Source organism: Podarcis bocagei, assembly GCF_964188305.1.
Source record: "Podarcis bocagei genome assembly, chromosome: 6".
In the NCBI taxonomy this organism is placed as follows: Eukaryota; Metazoa; Chordata; class Lepidosauria; order Squamata; family Lacertidae; genus Podarcis; species Podarcis bocagei.
Genome location: NC_138130.1, coordinates 79,983,180 through 80,002,169, shown reverse-complemented (window position 1 = coordinate 80,002,169; position 18,990 = coordinate 79,983,180). Strand labels below are relative to the sequence as shown.

The 18,990-nt window shown below is 43.6% G+C and overlaps 1 protein-coding gene across 1 annotated transcript in view; it reads right to left on the bottom strand.

Moving 5' to 3' along the window:
- Positions 1-18,472, bottom strand: part of STARD13 (StAR related lipid transfer domain containing 13) — a 234,524-nt gene extending 216,052 nt beyond the window's left edge. Inside the window, exon 1 of the mRNA XM_081197878.1 lies at positions 18,363-18,472. The gene's annotated coding sequence lies outside the window, so the exon portion shown is untranslated. The remainder of the gene's footprint in view (positions 1-18,362) is intronic.
- Positions 18,473-18,990: the final 518 nt, after the last annotated feature.

Here is an 18,990-nt window from a genome sequence, read left to right as displayed (position 1 = left end):
GAATGTTGTATCATTTTAACGTTGTTAGCCGCTCTGAGCCCGGCTTTGGCTGGGGAGGGTGGGATATAAATAAAATTTTATTATTTATTTATTTATTTATTATTATTATTCATTTGAGTCAGAATGTTGTCAGGAGGCAACTGTAGTTCTGACCTCCACATGCAATCACTGATGATCCTCTCCACGATGGCTATACTCTTCTAGTGGCGTAGCGTGGGGGGTGCAGGGGGGGCCGGCCGCACCGGGCGCAACATCTGGGGGTTAGGGTTAGGGGGCGCAAATCCACAGGTTAGGGGGCGCAAATTACTTGCCTTGCCCCAGGTGCTGACAACCCACGCTACGCCACTGTACTCTTCCACAGCCAAGAGGTAGTATGCTTCTGAATACCAGTTGCTGGAAACTGCAGGAGAGGAGAGTGCTGTTGGGCTCAGGTCCTGCTTGCGGGCTTCCCAGGGGCATCTGGTTGGCCACCGGGGGAACAGGATGCTAGCCTAGATGGGTCAAAGTCTTGATCCAGCAGGAGTTTGAGAACGGGACATGTTGTTGATGGGCAGTTTGGGGGTGGGGAGGACGGAAGATGGATGCGTGGATTCAGTACTCCTTGGGGAAAGTGCTGGCCTGTGAGGAGGGGTGCTTGGCTGTTCTGATGTAAGGAGGGATAGGGGCCACATTTAGAAAACTCAACTCCTTGAACCTATTTAGGCCTAGGGAGAAGCGTTTGGTGGAGTTGCATTGTTGGGGGAATGGCAGAAAACAAAGAAAGGAATCCTAAAAATCCAGATGTGGATTTGTCATATCTGGATTTTTAGGATTTCTTTTTTAAATTCTTGATCCAGTATCAAGAGGATTTGTTGACTATTCTTCATGAAATGCTAGTCAGGGTGGGGCATGTTATTTTCAGTGTGTAGGACATCTAGCTTCTTCACCCCACAAATGGAAGGAGTTTCATTTCACAAAAGCAGAGCTGCATTCATGGGAAGGGGGTCTTCCTTTCAGCAAGCAACCATGCTGAATACAGCCCATAATGTTCCTGAATAGCAGACAATTTCTATCAATTAATGGAAGAGCAGCACAAGATCTTTTCACCCCACGAAAGGAGAAATTTGGAAGGCCTAATGAAAGAAAATGTCTAAAATGATGTTTTGCATAATTTCAATTATATGCTAGACCTTTCACGTTTACAGTAAAGACCATAATCTCATAAACCAAATATTCATATGCAGACAATCTTCCATTTAAATGAGCCGACTTGATGTACCTTGCATGAACACATTTGTTATAATAATTGTGAGCTAAACTCTAAAATCTTCACTCAGGCAAAATGACTGTTAGGCAAGATTTCAATCTCTTTTTACGCCATTTATGTGTCTGATTTAATAACCTGAATAATCTCTAATTTTGACCATTTTGTTTCCACCAGCCTACTTCATGATTTCTTTTATCTCTATAAGTAGGTGAAGGTTAATCATGGAAAAAGAATATTAATTAACAGTAAACCTTGGAGATGATTTCAGATTGCATCAATATAGAGTATGTGTAGTACCCAAATCAAGAAGTGGCTAAGTGGCTTATGCTGTCACTTGATGATTAAATGTCCGTTTCTCAGAGACCAAATTGAAGTTGAGGAGAGGCAGAATTAAAAATACTTCTGCTTTTGTTTTTAAAGCAGTATTGGGAAGGTGCAATTTGAAGCAAAGGAGGTCGGCGATTTGAATCCCCACGACGTGGTGAGCTTCCGTTGCTCGGTCCCTGCTCCTGCCAACCTAGCAGTTCGAAAGCACGTCAAAGTGCAAGTAGATAAATAGGAACCGCTCCAGCGGGAAGGTAAATAGCATTTCCGTGTGCTGCTCTAGCTCGCCAGAAGCGGCTTAGTCATGCTTGCCACATGACCCGGAAGCTGTACGCCGGCTCCCTTGGCCAATAAAGCGAGATGAGCGCCGCAACCCCAGAGTCGGTCACGACTGGACCTAATGGTCAGGGGTCCCTTTACCTTTACCAGGCAGACCCCCACCTCCCCCAGCCCATTTTATTTCTACCAAGCATCCCTGGTTGCAAAGCAACCTCCGACACCTTGTAACATGCCTGCTGGTGATAATCTCAGCATGATAGTGAATGATTATTTTTCTCCCGTACTTCAAGTTGCAGTTCCAATTCCAGAATAATTTTTTTTTAAATGAACTCTCATGTAATCCAGCCTTACTGTAGTGATAAACAAAAACCTGCTCTGTGGTTAGCCAGCATAAAGATGGCGAAGCATGCTAAAACAAGGGCCAATCCTACTTTTTAACCCATCCTACCAGCTACTGATCTAAGCAATAGACAGGCATGGGTCAAGTCACATGAGAATTCCTCTACCCAGGACCAGACCTACCATGAGGCAGAGGCAGCTGCCTCAGGCGGCAGCTGCAGAGAAGCAGGGAGTGGACAGAGCTAGGAGTGCCCTGTGGCCTTCCCAGCATCCCTTACACTAGCCTGCTGCCCTCAGTTACAGTGAAAGTCACTGCATTTAACCATTATTGTAGTAAGATTCAACAGTCCAGCTGGCTTCTGTATGTGCCTTGGGGGAGGACGCCATATTGTTCTTCACCTCAGGCAGCAAAATTTATTGAGCCAGCTCTGCTTCTTGCAATACAGTAATGTTCAGATGAGGATCAGGACAACATGGGGCATCTTTGATGGTCCCAGGCACTCCATCTTCCCCATCTAGGCCTGGAAGACCAAGGGAAAGTGTATGCAATCCATACATTTAAAGGACATCCAACACATACGACTTGCCTCTCACAGAGCTGCGATTCCAGTCACCCTTGACAGACTACAGTTCCCAGGATTCTTTGGGAGGAGTCATGTGATTTAATTGGGTCTTGAGTTTATGTGCATCTGCCCTTTGTCTCTTTACTAAGCTGGGGGGAAATGTTATTAGAAATCCTTAACAGCCCCGGAGCTTTCTGCTATTAACAGATCCCTACACTCTGTGTTTGCACTGTTTAGTTTACCTGTTTAGTTAACATTTTCCCAATCTCTCAGACAATCAGGTCTGAATTCTAATGCAAAATATTCATGCTAGAACCTGATTATAACCCTGAGCTAAAATCCCAAGTGGCATCAGTCTGTGGTATCTGAAAGTATTTGCCAAAAACATGTCAGGACTCCCGCACAGTACAAATCGCCCCATAAATTCTGCACTTACACAACATTAATGACTTCATCGTAAAAGCATGTGTTAAGGATCAAGCAAGTGGAAACACTCAGTAAATACACCGAATGTTTTACATTGTTACTGGTGGGTGTTCCTTCTGTCTCTTCAACAAGTGTCCCAAGATTAATGCAAGGGCAAGAAGTGTCAGGCAAATTATAACTCTACAAGTTATTTACGGAACAGAAATCGCCACTCTCCAATTTCCATTCATGAAGTAATTCCATACCACACAACTATCAGACCAAGCTGGCAGAACTGCAGACGTTATTTCAAATTCCCTATTGTTCCATGACGAAGCATATACAAGGTCCATATAAACAAGAGAAAATCCTTTTCCATTTGTGTATTCAAATTGCCTGTTATCTGTGAGCAATAAAGTAGCACAAAGTGGAAAATGTGCCACACTAATTATATAGATGTTTTCTTTCTGATGGGTTTCTGAGGTCTACACATGCTCCAAAGCTCTTTCTCTGGCCATCATTTGTACACTTAGCTTCACATGAACACCCAGAGAAGTCAAAGAGATTTGTCTCTGCAAATTTTTGTTTTGTTCGTAGGTTTCTCAGGCACACCCGGGTGGCTGTAGTGGGAAATGGAATGTGGCCTGATCCAACAGAGCTCATCTTACATTTTTAGGGAAAACAAATGTTCCCAAATATATTTTCTTTCAAGTAAGCATGATGGGCAACAATTTTTTACTTTTTGAATGTTGTCTAGATTTCTACAACTGATTTAGGGTATTTTTGCACTGCTGAATCAGGTAATGGCGTCCGTTTCTGAAATATACTCAGAGTCGCAAAGTGATTTCATGCTCTTTATTCAGCTCATAGTGGTGAGGAGAAATGAATGAATGTCCCCTCACAGTATCTGCTTTATATACATTATTTACACAATGGGCTGCACATGATTGGCTAATTCCGGAATTCTACTGTAAGCCAATCAGGTTGTGGATTCACTTCTATCTGGAGCAGGATTGGGTGGTTCCTGCCAACCAATCATACTGCTGCATTGTTCTAGGACCAATCAGACTGCTGCATTCTGAATCCTATTGTTCTAGGACTAATCAGACTGCTGCAATTTGGATCCTATTGTTCTAGGACCAATCAGACTGCTTCAGTTTGGATCCTATTCAACTCAGTACATAACAGTTTCTCTCAATCAGGTCAGGTTTACTGTAAACTGAATGGTGGGCATTGATAAAGGTACTGGAAAGTACATGTAAATTGCTTGTTGCTTCACCATTTTTCAAACTTCAGGGCTTGAACTTCTGTTTCTTGGAACTCCAGGAATGCTCAGCGGCAGGGAGGTCTCTCTTCAGAGTCCAACAGTAGTCAGCCATCATGACTGCATCCCAGCGACCCTGATGCCTGGTCTCCATCTCTTTCATGTCCTGATGGAATCTCTCCCCCTGCTCGTCACTCCTTGAACCCAGGTTCTCAGGAAACTGGTCCATATGTGAAAATAGGTAGTGCATCTTGATGCTCATGTTGCAGCCCAGGTTTCGGAAAGCAGTCAGCATGTTGTTGACAAGTTCTGCGTAGTTTCTGGCCTTATTGTTGCCAAGAAAGTTCTTCACTACCAGAAAAAATGCCTTCCACGCTTCCAGTTCCACTTCGTTCATTGAGTTTCTGAACTCTGGATCTCTGATGAGCTGAGGGATCTGAGGACCGTCAAAGATGCCAGCTTTCAATTTCTCCATGGTCAATCCTGGAAAAGCCTGGCACAAGTAAGTGAAGCAGTCACCATCCTTGTCCAGAGCCTTGGTGAACTGCTTGATTAAGCCGAGCTTGATGTGCAGCGGTGGGAAGAGTAGTCTGTCTCTGTCCACCAGAGGGTCATTGATGACGTTCCTTTTTTTGCAAGGCACCAATTCCTCCCACACAGGCCAGTCCTTCTTCGTGTAATGCTGAGCACGGTCCCTACTATCCCACATGCACAGAAAACATGGGTACTTGGTGAAGCCAGACTGTTGTCCCAACAAAAAGTTCACCATCTTCAGGTCAACATAAATAAACCACTTATGCTGATCATAACCAATTTTCTCCAGCACATACTTCACCGCTTCATAGTTCTTTTTCAGTGTACTCAAGTGAGCCAGGGGTATAGAGGCAAACTGGTTGCCGTTGTGTAGCAGAACACATTTCAGTGATCGCTTGCTGCTGTCAATGAACAGTCTCCAATCTTTGGGTTCGTACTGTGGCACTCCAAGCTTGAGCAGAAGCTGTGCAATATCTGCACAGTACACCAAGTCCTTCTCTTCCGAGAAAAAACAGAGGTTTTATGACTTCAGACTGATCCCTTTTTGACATAATCACCCAGAACTATCGGACCTGAATACTTCTTGTCATTAAAATAATCATTTCCAATCAAAACAATTATTCGACATGGCATTTTACCCCCACCAACTTATTCTAAAATGCTCCACACAAGCATACATGTGAACAAAAACGTAAAAAAAGACATGTGGCCATAGCTCAAAAACTTGACCTGATTGAGCAAAACCAATGTGATTTTTGGATTCAGCGCATCAGATTCGTCCTAAATCAACTGAAAAAACGCAGACAACAAATTTGTTGTTGACCAGTGAATTGATTTCAGTGGACTGCACTGTTAACCTCAGTCCGTGAACATTTTAGTCGGAAATATGTCATCCACTGATTTCAGTGGAAGGCTTTCAGTCAATGGAATAAAAGGGAACTCATTCCAAGTGAGCATGTATAGGATCGGGATAGACTGTTAAACATCTTCACGACATCAGTCTTTTGAGCATTATGTTTCTACAATCCCCATAGAGGCTGTGCAGGCAAAACAGCTTGATGGACTGACCCACGGGTTTTTAACTAGCTGGTTCATCATCAAATATCCTTTGATATCCGTCAACTACAGGTGCTTTATGATAAATTGAATAATTTGGTAATGTATTTAAAGTAAGTAAAATGCTGCATTACAATAAATGAGAAATCTGCTAATCCTGTTAGGGGCTAAAGGCAAGGAAAATATCCCTGCATAACTTCCATACATACACAAGTTAGATTTGCTCACCCCAAATGCTGACTCCATTTTGTCAACTTTGACTAATGCTCTGTCTGTGACTAATTGCATCTTGCCCTACTTTTAAATCTAATTTCATCTACTCTCTGAGCCATTTCCAAAGCTCTAACAAAAGAGAGGAATGTTAATGAAACACAATAGTCTACAAATGTATAAATATGCAATCGTGTATATCCAATAATTTTACTGATGTATTTTAGATTTTATCATCTCGGTACACTGCCATCTGTAATAAAAAGCATTATGGGGAGACGAAAGGGGTAGGGTTATACAGTACAAGGCTTTTATCTATGTTTTTATGTTCTTTATTCCAGTACAAAGCAAAATTATCATATCTGAGCCCCCAGCATAGCCCTTTGCGGAATTTTCAAATGGCTGATACTAATTATGAGCTGTTCAGTTTACATCTAAGCTGAAATAGGTTTCCTCCCAAAAATTCTCAGAAGAGAGCTGCCGGACCTTAAAGACTAAGGGTGCAATCCAGCCCCATGATCTGCTTGCTGGGTGGAGTTATGGTAGAGGCCATCCCATAGCAGTTCTGCCAGCCTTAGCCTTGGCTGGCACAGAGCCCTCCATTCCACCAAGGTGCAGGTGGGTGGAAGTACTACTACTGGTAGGCTTTCCAGGAGTGGTAGCTTGCAGAAATCCCTCCAACAGGATGTTCCAGGCAGGGGCTGAGCCACCCCAGGATCCACTAGATTCCAAGTCAGCCCCGCAGCTTTCACTTGATGGCATCAGGCCCTATCCAGGCTGATTTCTATGCTAGCTGACATAGCCCACATCAGGCTTTCCTTCTCAGTTTCCACCCTGAACAGGATGAATTATGGCTATGGTGCTCTGCCCAACCTTGCTGTTGTCTGGCCAGGGTCTAGATCACTCTGGCCAGCTGCCCACAACACACTTTTGACCTTTTTGTTGCAAAAAACTAGCACCCTCTGGAAATTCTCAATTTTTTTTAAAAAAAATTCTTTGTCAATTCTTTGTCAATTTAAATGTGATTACATCATTAGTGTACATCCTCAGGCTTTTAAGTTTAGATCCATCTGCACCATCTGGAATATAGCCTCTTAATTTCTTGTTTCATCTAGGTGGGGACAGGTTTCTGCCGAAGAAACTTGGGAGCTGGGTTTGAGAATGGATGCTGTTAGGAATGATTGCGCTGGAACTCCTAAGTCTAAGCCAATGTTAGATGGTTCTTTGTGTGCACAGAGTATAACAACACAAGCAGAACCCTGTTGGATCAGATCAAAGACCCATATAGTCCAGCATCAAGATTCCTAACAAGTGGTATTCAGAAGCATACTGCCTCTGACACTGGAGACAGAACATAGCCAAATTGGCTAGTGCCATTGATAAGCTTATTCTCCATGGAGATGCCTAATCCTCTTTTAAAGTCTCCAGGCTGGTGGCCATCACTGCGTCTTGTGGCAGCGAGTTCCATATGCTCCGTCTGAATAAGTGCTTTCCTTTGTCTGTCCTGACCTTCCAGCATTCAGCTTCATTGCATGGCTCTGGGATTCTACTATTATGCAAGGGCGATCCCCGTTACTGCTTCCATGTTTGCAAAAATTTACACCGGTTTCTCCAGACTTCCATTACTTGTTAAAAACAGGATTCTGAGAAAAACTGATTTTGTTTACTTAGGATGCAATATAATGGGTCATTTAAAAAAACCAAAAAACTGACGAGAAGCCAGTGTGAAAGTTAATTTACAAAAACACAAAGCCAAACAGCTGCTCTGATAACTCATTTTCTGCCCTGTTCAGGGGCGCACTTAATTTTGAGTGTTATTGGGTGTTTAACCAGGCCTACGTCAGTGTAACAGCACACTCTGCCAGCTGTTAGAAATGTTTGGCGATGGTGCAAGTCTGATCTGGCAAGTCAACATGGGCAGCTGACGAGGATGAAAAATGACAGTTATGTGAAAAAGAGAATGATAACCATATGGCACCAGTATTATGCTAATACTTTAGATCTGAGGCATTATTTGGTTAGGCTTAATTTGAATGCTCCACATTTACAGACAATTTAATTATTGTGTAATTTTATACCCAATTAAGTTTTGATCTTCCATATTGTACTAACTGTAGGCTTTCCATTCAGCAGGAATGGATATCTGAACAAAGCTGGGTGAGCAATGAGTGTAGGCTTGCGGCCTGTCATTGCTATTGGTACACTATTCTGCATGCTTTATTTGCAAATTTTAGTGTGTGTGCTATGTTTCTACACTGCTGAAGCTCAAAAAGAACTCTTTCACAGATGCTAGGTTCTCTCTTTGAAGGAAGATTATACAATGGATTTGCTAATATAGCTAAACACAGAACCATAGCAACTTGCCTCTTTGTGTCAATTACAGGTTGAATCCATGTGGTGTCTGCTTATTTGATCCAGCAGAACAGGGATTAAGGACTCAGCTATATTAGTTTTTTATTTAAAGCGTTTTAAATGTGTTATAACACTGTGACACCAGATGGTGCCGTAGAGTTCGATCCTTCAGCAACGTGATTTCCCATTACAGTGGTACCTCGGGTTACATACGCTTCAGGTTACACACTCCGCTAACCCAAAAATAGTGCTTCAGGTTAAGAACTTTGCTTCAGGATGAGAACAGAAATTGTGCTCTGGTGGCGCGGCGGCAGCAGGAGGCCCCATTAGCTAAAGTGGTGCTTCAGGTTAAGAACAATTTCAGGTTAAGAACGGGCCTCCGGAACGAATTAAGTACTTAACCCGAGGTACCACTGTATGAGCTTTACAACATGTTTTCTAGTGTGTTTTCCTTTACAACGTGTTTCAACTTTTTTTGATGTGTGTAGATCCAGCCCAGGCCAATCTTCAGTGATTGCTGCGCCCCACTCCTGCCATCCAACATCCCTCTAAATCTGGAGGACCTTTTGGAATTTTTGGATTGTGTTCCAATTCCCCTGACAAATAGCCAAGTGTCTGACTCAGCCAGAACTCACTGGAACTCAGTTCCGGCACCTTTCAGGTAAGGCGCCATTGCCATTCTAAGAGAATGAGGGAGGTGTTCATTGTAGGTTCTGGCAGTGGCGTAGTGTGGGGGGTGCAGGGGGGCTGGCCGCACGGGGCGCAACATCTGGGGGTTAGGGTTAGGGGGCGCAAATCCACGGGTTAGGGGGCGCAAATCCATGAGTTAGGGGGCGCAAATTACTTGCCTTGCCCCGGGTGCTGACAACCCACACTACGCCACTGGGTTCTGGCACCTTTCCACCCAGAAAAAATAGCACTGCTACACATTATACATTTCAAGGACATGATGTCCCCCCCCCAAAATCCCAGGAACTGTAGTTTGCTAAGGGTGCTGTGAATTGTAGTTCTGTGAGGGGTAAACCTCAGTTTCCAGGATACTTTGGGATAAGACAAATGCTTTCATGGCTGGTGTGGTTGGAGCCACAATCTAGCAGCTTCTTGTGTTCCTGTTATAACTGAAACAACCGCAGAATTGCTTCTGTGTTTATTCCTGCCTGTCCTTCACTCCCCTTCTTCTGTTTTAGTTTGTAAGCCCCTCAGGGCTTTACTATGTAAAGTGCCGTGCACATTGATTCAACAACAACAACAACAACACAAACTAATACAATAGCCACGCCACCTTTAAAAAACCTCAAAGCAAATCTCAAAACCTCAAAGCAAAGTAAAAACTGCGCATAAGACTAACTCTTTATAAAAAGGGTTTCTCCATACAGTGGAAAGCTACAAGGGGGAAGCAAGGGCCAAGGGGAGTTTCCCTTTGCAGGGACTTCCAAAGGCTCTCTCGACTCCAACCAAATGGACTGGGTCAATGGGACACACAACAGCGGCATTCTTTGATGACCTTAATGAGCAGACAGACTCAAATGGGAGGATGTCTTCCAGGCTATCCAGGTCCCAAAACATAAATGGATTTAAAGGTCAGCAGCAGTACTTTGAACTGGGCTCGGAAACGAATCAGCTGTTTTCAGCACGGGAGTTGCATGCTTCAGATAAGCAGTGCCAGTTAACAACTTGGCTGCAGCATTCTGGGCCAATTAAAGTTCCCAGACATTTTTCAAAGGCGCCCATACATACAACACATTCCAGAAATCTAGACATGATATAAGTCATTAGTGATGTTCCACCTCTGTATTTCACTCCAGGCATTATTATCTTTAGATAGGGCAGGTAAAATCTAGTCAGTGTCCCTAGTTCTTAAGTTGAATTGGGCCACTGATGACATTTTTAATTTTATTTCATGACCTGAAAGTTTAGGGGCAGCTTTTTCCCCTCCGGTCCATGGCTGTGCAAATGAACTCCCCTAAGAATTCTGGGGTGTTTCCTCCTTTCTGCCTCTCTCCCAAAGGGGCTCATCCCTAATATTCCATCATGTAATAATCCTCCCCAAGCAAAGCGCTTATCTTTGCAGTACTGAAGGATGATATCACTGCTAGTTCAGCTGTCTAGGCAGCCAGTGCATTCCTTCCTGGTATCGTCCAGGATGAAAAGTCAAGTGTGTGTGTGTGTGTGTACTGAGGTGGGGGAGGCATAGCCTTGGTTACAACACCTGTCAGCATGGCGATAGCATGATGCATTTTTCAATGTCCTAACCTGTAGAGGCAAGGAAGACCGAGAGCAGCCCAGGAGACGGATTGCCGCAGGGGTGTCAGGAGCTGCTGGGACGAAAAAGGAGCAGCTATGTCCACTCCAAACACATTGGGTAAGCTGCCAAATATTTTAAAAATCACTCCATCTGGCAGAAAGCCACAGTATTTCGGCTGTAGCGTGGGATGTTCTAAAGCCCTTTAGCTTCGACATCTCAGTTTGCTGCTGCCATTGTTGGCTTTCAGATGAACATGAGATGCTATATCTTCCCGGGGCGGGGAAGCTTCTCCAGCCCAAGGCTGAAGGCTGAGCAGCCTTCTGGGGGGAAGATGCCAGAGGCAAAAGCAAACAGAAATGCAAATGTGGGTTTTATTTTTTTATTTCTCACATTTAAGGACCACCTTAATCTTTCAAGAATCTTGAAGTGGTGTACACCAGTGCCAGGTTACCAAATAGGCAGAGTAGGCACTGGACTACGGTCTCCATGCCTTTTAGGGACCCCGCAACAATGGATTGTGTAATAAAATTGGTTTATTAAAATGGTTGGTTGGTAAGATCAAAAACGTATTAGGAGAAAATTTGTGAGGGGCCTCCAAGATTTTCATGCTTAGAACCGCCCACAGGGTTTAATTCAGCACCTGTGTACATGGTTTCATCCTCACAACAATCCTGTGAGGTAGGTTTGGCTAAGAGATAGTGACTGGGCCAAGGGTCATCCAGTGAGCTTTGTGGCTGAGTGGGGATTCAAACCCTGGTCTCCCAGGTCCTAGTCCAACACTAACCATTACGCCACAATGGCTCATTTCCCAGTAGGCTAATTTCTTCACACTTACATACCGCTGTCTAGCCAGGAAAGCCAGAAGCTTGATCAGAGTTCAAGAACACACTCCAGGCAGGCAAAAACACTTGAGGTTGTGAAGCAAGGCTGGTGAGGGGTATGGGTGTGTATCCTGGGGGAGAGTCCTGAGAGGCCTACATTTAGCCCCGTTGGTCTGAGGTTCCCTACCCCAGCTAAGCATGATGCTAGATGGACACACCTGGACCTTTCCTACTCTCCTGCTGCCCTTCCTTGTAGCATGTCATAGAAATGAAATGATAGTGGTTCCTCAAGCAGACATTTCCACCTCAGCTTCGCAGTGGGGATACAGAACCTATGACCCTTCAGATGTTATGGAACTCTGAGGCAAGGGAGGGGAGCCAAGGAGCCATGTCTCTTGGGAGAGGGGTGGAAATGTAGAGAGTTGAGGTGTGAATTCTGGAATGGCTGCATTCCCTAACCCTAAACCATCATGGCTTTTCCCTTTTAGTCACAGCTGCACTTTACACAAGTGCATATGCTAATAGAATGGCACTTGGGGATTGAAGGGGAGGATGGACAAAGAAGCTGTGAGGACAAGCAGCAGCCTGGAAGTAGATCAAGCTGGTGTGTCCTACTTTCTGGCTACAAGTCAAGGAAGGGCTGGGGACATAGCCCATTGGGCTGCAAAGCATGGACTTGAGAAGAAGTGGGGAAAAGCTAGGAGTGGAACACATTAGAGTGGGAAGGGCAGTGGCAAAGCAACTACTTTCTATGCAGAAAGTCCCAGGTTCTCTGCCAGCTTCAGGTAGGTGTAAGAAGAACGGCTGCCAATCAGTGTGGACAATATAGAACTAGATGGGCCTGTGATTCGACTCCCTATGTTCCTATAAGTGGGGGTCACTTTTCTTCCTGTAGATAGGAGAGTACCTTCACACTAGATTCTCTCAGATTACCAGCAGATGCTGGACCGTTCTGGAGGACCTGTTTATTGATTTATTTTCACAAAGTTTTCCTGGAGGTTATATGATGTCCACTGTTCATTGAGCATGCATTCCTATTTGTTATACAAAGGTTATACAATGTTGCATCAAATGATTTTTAGCTCACACTCTACAGTGAATTTCCTGTCACTTTCCTTAGGGCAAAAAGCTGCTTGGGGTGGGGTGTGTGTGTATGTGCAGGTTTTTTGTGCAGGACTGCAAGACAACTAAATTCACTTAATTGCACACCCTAAATTTGCAAGTATATGATTGAATATTACTCAGAAATGGGTGAGTGAAAGTAGCCACTATGTTACAGGAAAGGACAGGCAAATAAATGCCTAGGACTTGCCAATCAGAAGGTTGGCGGTTCGAATCCCCGCAACCTAGCAGTTCAAAAGCACGTCAAAGTGCAAGTAGATAAATAGGTACCGCTCCGGCAGGAAGGTAAACGGCGTTTCCGTGTGCTGCTCTGGTTCGCCATGACCCGGAAGCTGTACGCCGGCTCCCTCGGCCAATAAAGCGAGATGAGCGCTGCAACCCCAGAGTCGGTCACGACTGGACCTAATGGTCAGGGGTCCCTTTACCCTTTACCTTTTAATCTTTCCCATTCAATGGTTGACATCAGTTCACTATGTCCATAGACTAGCTGTTTGCACTCTTCCACTGACTCTCCACCCAGTGGACTTCCACTGCTGGTTTGGGAGGTGGTATACACACGATGTTAGCCACAATCCACATCTATCCTGTTGTTTCTTATGAAATAATACATTTTGATGGGCTTTTCCCCAAACCGGCTTCACTCCAAATTGAGAAAAACAACAACACAGCTGCTAATTTAAGTGGTTACAGCAAAAGATTGCAGGTAATTATGACTGGATTAAAATTCCAAATGTAACCATCATATTAATCAACTTGTGCACTGCTTTTGTATTCAGGAAGACCATCTCCTTGATCAGATTGGAAGACAAAGATTGCTCTGATCTTTCTTTGCTGCAGTCTGCATCAGCATGTTTCAACTTGCTCTTTCAATCCAATTATCAATTAGAACAACTGGCGAGCAGTGTGAATGCTGTGCTAATGGCTGCAATGTTATTTATAAACAGTTAAAGGCAGAGAAGTGCCATTTGAATTCCAGTGTGAGCTATATGCAGACCCAGAGGTCCCTAATGCACAATTTGTGGGCTGCAAAATAGAGGCCATTATTCTTAGGCTGCTGTTTGATTTGTCATGACAGAAGGAAATAGTATTCTGCCAAGTGTTCTCCATGATTGGTTAATTTAAATGGCATCTTAAATCCTACAGAGATGCAAGAGGATTTGATATTGTTCTCTTTTACATGTGTTTAGTGGCAGCAGGTATGCTTGGCACTGCACAGGGTATTCAATTGCTTTAGTTTGCTGTGGCCGTCCTGCAATCCAGGCTGGCGCAAAGACAAAGGAATTTTTACTTATTTAATGGAAATTGCTTTTATATCCCACCCTTCTTCCACAAGACATCTTGCAACAGCAATGTGCAATACAAAACAAAATTGTGCATTCATTGTAAAAATTGCAGCACTAGAGCCTCTGCTGTAACTAGCATCATCATCATGGCCAATAAATATGTGTTCACCTATCATCCATGAATAGCTAATGTGGAAGATTTCCATTTCATTTCGTTGCGAGTTCCATAAACAGGGCACTACCACTAAGAATGCTCTGTCTTTGCCCATCACACTAACCAGTGAAACCATGAGCAACAACTCTCCAGAAGATCTGAATGTCGAAAATCAAGCCTTTATCAGGAGAAACTGGCAACTCTCCAGGCACCCGGCTTGATCTCCTGTTGACCTCCCTGTCTGCATTCCCGGCAACATCCAGGCAGAGGTCGCGATAGGTGATCCTTCTGAGCGTGAGAAGAACACCCCCCCTCTTTCCTGCCCCCCCTGGCAGGGGAAAGAGATAGACAGAAACGTATTTACATGCTTTTATTTCTGTCTTTGCAGCGTTACAAAAAACATGACTGCTCTCTTCAAACTCCAGCAGTCGAGAAAGGAACACTTCCTGCACTTCCTGTACAGGAACAAAAGGAAGAGCTCGTATTACACTCTGAGCTAATTCCGGTGCTTCGCACTGTGGATTGACTGTCCCTCTGTTTCCCACGGACAGTCCCAACATTCCCATCATGTTTTGTTTTCAAGCTAGCACTTTGCAGCAGCATTGCATCCATATCGTAACACTTAAGGCTCTGGGTGGCAGCATAAACATAGGTTTTTAATACTGGATATGAGAAAATGAACAGTATAAATGAATATAAGGAAATGAATATAAGGAAAGCACTCATTTATCTCACTTACAGGCCAGCAGCCCAGTAATTATTATCTAAAAGAAAAACCAATATACATCATGATGGTTAGAACCTCGGACAGGCCCAAAATATAGAACTTAAGATTGCATTATATTCTATTAAGAGAATGCTTTGCCCATCTGAGATTCTAACCCACGTGATCTGTATTTAATTATTTTTTTTGTTTCAGATAATAATTAGTGGGCCTCTGAAGAAGACTAAATGTCAAAATGCAGCTGCCGTTAGGAATTTAGGAACACTTTTTAAAAATCCATGGTGGCCTCTAAGTGAAATAAATACGTGCATTCTGTATATGTATGCTCATTTATAATTTTCATTTTATCTTATGGAATATTAAAAATCTGGGTTTATAGTTAATGCGCTTTACCTTAACTGTTTTAAAGCACGAAGGTCAGGAGTGAGCAAGCAACGGTGGCCATCTTGCATCCCTGTGTTTCCACCACACCTAATCCCCCCCCCCCCACCTTTGAATGCCTGAACAGGGCTTTTGTGTCACTTAACTAATCACACATTCTTCCCCTATTTATCACCCTCCCCCCCAATTTCTTTCCTCTGTAGTATTCCTCTGTAGTATTTCTTGTGTCAGTTTCTAGATTTAAGCCCCTCAGGGCAGAGATCTGTGCCCTCATAATTTGTAAAAACCCACCCCAAGCAGCTTTTTGCCATAAGGAAAGCGACAGGAAATTCACTGGAGAGTGTGAGCTAAGAATCATTTGATGCAACATTGTATAACCTTTGTATAACAAATAGGAATGCATGCTCAATGAACAGCTCCATGTAAACCCTGGCCACCATCCATACATACCCTATCTTGCCATTTCTTATGAAATGACTGTGTTTTGATGTGCCTTGTCCAAAACCAGTTTCAATCCAAATTGAGAAAAAGAATGACCTGGTTGCATTTTAAGCCAGAAATGTGTACACGTCCTAAGTCAACAATCAAGGGGTGGTGATAGAGGAGGAGGTGTTGAATAGCAACCATGGAAGGTGGCATGATCTCATACCCTCCAACATTTCTCCGATGAAAATAGGGACGTCTCATTCCATAATGATAATTTTACTATTTATACCCCACACATCTTACTGGCTTGCCCCAGCCACTCTGGGCAGCTTCCCAGATAATAAAACTTTAAACATTGGGGGAAAAACCTTCCCTATACAGGATTGCCTTCAGACTGCTCAGGGGTAGGATAACTCCATACCGTCCAATGAAAATAGGGACATCCTAAGGAACAGTGGGACATTCTGGGATCAAATCAGAAACAGAGACGGCTTCTCTAAATCAGGGACATCCCTGGAAAATAGGGACACTTGGAGAATCTGTGATCTTTACTGAGGTGACATGTACTCTGATACTCTCTCTAACTGTTGAGGGAGTTTTCTTGTGGAAGTTGAATCTAACCCTGCTCTCAACAAGGCATGTCAAAAAGGCAGAAGCCTCTCTTGTTGATTTCTGCTCTGGTTGTATACTGTTTTGTTCAGCTTGTTCAGTAAACTTTCTCCTGGATTTTCTCTCTGGACTACGTGTGTTTTATTCGCATGTCTCCGCTAACAATCCTGTTGGTATCCGTCTGTCTTGAGAGCTGATGGAGTGCGCCTCAGGAGTGAAGTCAAACAGCTGGAGAATCACAATGCCTGCTGCCTCCCATGTTGTTGTTTTGCTGTGATAGCAGCACTGAACTGACCTCTTCAAGAAGCAAGCCTGTGTATGAAGTTATTGGGCTGCCAAGACAACAAGATCCACCTTTTGGAAGTTGCTGGAAGGAGGCGTACAAGGCACCATCCAACTGTCTTAGGGACTCTACTCTGGATTTGTGTAGGGTTTACTCCTTAGCGTTTTCTTCTCCCGGAGATGTCCTGCAAGGCATCGGGTACAGAATTTTCCTCAGGGTTTACTCCTGAGGTCTTTCTCATGAATGAGTATAGCCACAAGGCAGCAGAGGTTTAGGACCAGAGTTATCCTTCTCTAGATGGGCTACCTTCCCAGGTTGATGAGCCCCATCTGCCCCTTCACATCTTGTGCAGTAGCCGCCTTCAGGATGGTTGGGTTCACTACTGGTCTTATCCATTGAATCATCTGGAGCCAATTTTTGCATTCAGGGGAAGTCTCTAATTCACTGAGGGACCCAACGGCTACTCTCACCTGGTTCAGCCAGCCAGTCAAAGCCATTCCCAGCGTGTGGCCACTGTCACATGCTGGCAGCTTCTAGGAGCCACAGGTGAGAGCTGAGTGCAGGGTGTGAAGCAAAGGTGGGCAAACTAGCCCAAAAGGAACATGACATGTCATCTACCAGAGGTACTACCCCTCCTCTAACACCCCATAACTCTTACTAACAATAGTAACAATTGTGATGATGATGAAGGGATGTTTCTCAAAGTGAAAACTGCCAAACATGCATCCTATATCATCATCATCATCATCATCATCATCATCATCATTGTTAAATTGCTGAATCTTCACCCTGAGATCTCAGGGAGGGTTACAGCACTTTAAAATACAACATTAAAAATAATTTAGAACACCTTAAAATTACAAAAGTAGAGTAGGCCGTGTGTGCGCGTGCGTGCGTGCATTAGCATTTCTTGTGCAAGTGGGCAATGAAGGTCCAAACTACTATCTGTGAAGGCTAATCCTGTGGATTTGCTTATACAAAAACAGGAACTACTTCAGACTTTTCATGAACCAAAAGATAGGAGTTGGGGGGTGGTGGAGAGGAAAGATGATGAGTCATTTTTCAGTGTTTTCCACAACATGGACAATTCTTCCTGCAATGCAACAAGGTATTGGTTCCATTTTTGTATCATTATTAATACAGGATCCATTATGAAATGTGATGAGCCATAATTTTTCAAGCTGATTTACAGCATTACTTTTAGCTTGCTCCCCAATACCAGAGAGCAAACCTACCTACCTATCTACACACACACACACACACACACACACACACACACACCCCTTCACCATTCTCAAGGTCATATTAAAACAGAGTTTGCTCTAAATTCATATATTGATACACACACACACACACACACACACACACACACACACACACCCCTACCCACCCCAAATTGTCCTCATGACAAACACAATAAGTTGACATGCATTTGCCAGAAAACCCCTTTGGGATTCTACTTCAGCCTGGCTAACTTTTTACAGAAACCTATTTTAAAGTGACACAGAGAAACTGAGACCATTTCAGTGTAGACCAACTGCATTTGTTCAAGGGGCAAGAATGGAGGGCGGAGAGTGAAACGATTATTTACCACAGATGAGATGACAGAGCTAACAAAGATGATTTTCACATGCAGTTTAGTTTCCATCCATTTGGTAGGCACACATCTTTCAAACAGCAAAAAGTTATCAGCTGCTAAGCTTTCCTATTAAGCTCTGTGAGAAAACAGGAAAACTTCATACCTGAGAAGTGACACCTTCAGGATCCTTCTTTAAAACACAACAATCTTGTCAGAAGTTTTGTTTCTTTGCAGCCAGATAGCCCCTGCCACAGACACTCCTATTCTGCATACTGGTTTGGCAGAGACAAGGAGCCAGCCCCTTCCTGCAGATTGCACCAATGAAGAGAAAACCAGGGAGGCACATGTCATTATCAGCACATGCCCTTTGTGACTCAATTAACCTTGACATTTGTCTTCTGAAAAACATGCAATGTGGGAAGCCCTACGCACTATATTGCCCAGTCAGGCAATGGGTAACAAAAAAAAGTCAAGAGATAACAATATAGGACTTTCAAAAAAGATGTCCTTTCAAACAACCTAGTATGTTTCCAGACTAGAGTTTATCGTGGAATTGGTGCAACTCAAGCATGGAAATATTTCATGGAAGTATTTTTATACTGTCCACATGATATCATTGCCATCAAAATCCCATTCTGTATTTTTGTTACATTTAACCTGGATTTTCCTATACTGCAGAAAATCCCCTACTGTGCCATTTTTTTTCTTTTTTTCTTCATTCCGTTCTTTTAACAGATTTCATGGGGGCAGAGCCACCGTGGCAGCGCTGCTTCAATGGCTGTGGCTCCTCC